The following is a 2,500-nucleotide window of genomic DNA, read 5'->3' as shown; positions in this document are numbered from 1 at the left end:
TGCACCGTCGACCGACCTTGATCTTCTGAGAAGGGTTCGAGTGTGAGCATACCTGTCGGGACCCGAAAGATGGTAAACTATGCCTGAGCGGGGCGAAGCCAGAGGAAACTCTGGTGGATGCGCCCTAAGCGATACTGACGTGCAAATCGTTTGTCTAACTTGGGTATAGGGGCGAAAGACTAATCGAACCATCTAGTAGCTGGTTCCCTCCGAAGTTTCCCTCAGGATAGTTGGAGCTCATTCACGAGTTCTATCAGGTAAAGCCAATGATTAGAGGCATCAGAGGCGCAAGGCCCTCGACCTATTCTCAAACTTTAAATGCGTAGGACGGGGCGGCTGCTTCGTTGAGCCGTCCCAAGGAATCGAGAGCTCCAAGTAGGCCATTTTTGGTAAGCAGAACTGGCGATGCGGGATGAACCGGAAGCTGGGTTACGGTGCCCAACTGCGCGCTAACCTAGATCCCACAAAGGGTGTTGGTCGATTAATACAGCAGGACGGTGGTCATGGAAGTCGAAATCCGCTAAGGAGTGTGTAACAACACACCTGCCGAATCAACTAGCCCCGAAAATGGATAGCGCTGAAGCGCGCGACCTATACCCGGCCGTCGGGGCAAGTGCCAGGTGTCACGGTCCGCTACTTTTGCCGGACCGTGGCGCGCACCTTTGCCCGTCTCAAGGCAAGATGCAAGCGACAAGGATCTTCGTACTAGTGAGGGATCGCCCACTAGCACGATACTCGGGTCTCGGGGTGTGAGTCGGGATCCTAGTGTCGATCCCACAAACACGGCTTGTTAGTAAAGTGAAGGCTAAGAGTCGTTCACAACAAAGCAACAACAAGCAAATACGAAGGCACAAGGTAGGAAGTAGATTTTCATTCACTAGTACTCCCTAAAGAGGGAAATTTGATATTTACATCCTGGTAACAGGAAACATTGATTTTACAAGTTTAGTTCAGAATAGCGATATACCTATTTATGGAAACCTATTCTAAAACTACTAAGAAAATACTTACTACAAATGTACAAGGGAAATGAAATTACATAAGCATAAAATAAATCTAAGGGTTCAAGTGTGCGGATCGTCACACTCTCCCCCACCTAATCTGTTGCCGCCCTCGGCAACACAATAAATCCTGAATGGTGCTTCAGTGAGACATCCTCGGTGAGCTCTGAATGTCCATGCAGTGTTGGGGATTGGCTTGTACAACTCGGCTTGAATGTGCGCTTCGTCCCAAACAATGACTGGCCTCTTCGTCCCTTCAAGGATAGGCTGGAGTTCCTTGACATAGAAGCTGCCGAACATCATGTTCTCCAAGTCCACCACGTGCTCCTTGTCTCTCGGGAAAGTCCACTTTGCCGCTGCTTGAAAAGTCCTCTCTCAGGATTCCTTCAAGTACTGGCCCCAACGGACCTTCATCTTGTCTCTCGTCACTTCAGCACCTGCATTCAAGGGAGTGTGAGATCTCCAGGACGCCGAATCAGCATTTCGGCGCGGCCCCCTGATGGTATGAGGCCTTCTCTCTTGGGTCGACTGACCCGCAAACCAGGACGTCGATTCAGCACATCGACGCGGCCCCCTAATGGTACGAGGCCTTATCTCCTGGGTCGACTGACCCGCAAACCAGGACGTCGATTCAGCACATCGACGCGGCCCCCTGATGGTACGAGGCCTACTTCTTTGGGCATCTCGGCCCTCATTGTCTACTCCTCGGTGAGGGGGTAGACTCTTCTTTCGTCCCCCAGGCCACTTAGCATCGTCGTTAGCCTGGGTCTTGTTCGCCCTCGGCTCCACCGAACCTTTAGGCATTCTCCAAGGTCGCATCCCTTGTTTCGGCATCGGTATCACCCTCATAGCCGAAATTCGATGCTGCCCCTTGTCTTCGTCACTGCCTACCTTCTTCACTACGATAGACCCCATTAGTAGCATCGATCCGTCACTCGGTTTCAATACCACCAATGCTTTATGAAAGAACTGCATCCCGAGTACTAACTTGAAGTCATCCAGCGGAACGGTGGTAAAGTCGAGCTCCCCTGCCAGCTCACCCACTTGGACCGCGACCTTCTTAGCCACTCCTTGGACGCGTCTCATTTTCCCATTGACCGGCTTCAGGCAGCTGTTAGCATCCCGCAGAACTAGCCCCAACCGATCAGCTTCCTCTTTCGTAACAAAGTTATGGGAGGCGCCCGAGTCGATCAAAGCTCGTGCTTGCTTCCCATTCACCATCAAGTCCACGTACATGAGCCCGTTGGATTTCTTGGCGGAGGAATATTCGTACTTCCCCATCGCGCTAATCCTTTGAAGTGAGCCCATCCGTGGTTGGTCTTCACCATCACTCGAGTCTTCGTTACACTCTTGGTGATAGTCGGCCAACGCCCCATCAAGACGTTCTTGAGCCCCTTTTGGCATCTGCTTGAACATGGCATTGAACTCCGCTTTGTTCGGACAATCGGCCATCTTGTGAGGACCCTTGCACACAAAACACGCAAACGGTCTCTTCGTTG

At 51.8% G+C, this 2,500-nt stretch overlaps 1 long non-coding RNA gene across 1 annotated transcript in view; it reads left to right on the top strand.

Annotated features, from left to right (window-relative positions):
• LOC141615917 (uncharacterized) overlaps positions 1-2,500 on the top strand; it is a 5,139-nt gene that overhangs the window by 739 nt on the left and 1,900 nt on the right. The window contains exon 1 of the long non-coding RNA XR_012530308.1: positions 1-620. This exon is cut by the window's left edge and continues 739 nt beyond it. This is a non-coding gene — a long non-coding RNA (uncharacterized LOC141615917). The remainder of the gene's footprint in view (positions 621-2,500) is intronic.

The sequence above is a fragment of the Silene latifolia genome, chromosome 1 (assembly GCF_048544455.1).
Source record: "Silene latifolia isolate original U9 population chromosome 1, ASM4854445v1, whole genome shotgun sequence".
Lineage (NCBI taxonomy): Eukaryota > Viridiplantae > Streptophyta > Magnoliopsida > Caryophyllales > Caryophyllaceae > Silene > Silene latifolia.
Note: the sequence above shows the minus strand (reverse complement) of the source record. Positions and strands in the feature narration are given on the sequence as shown.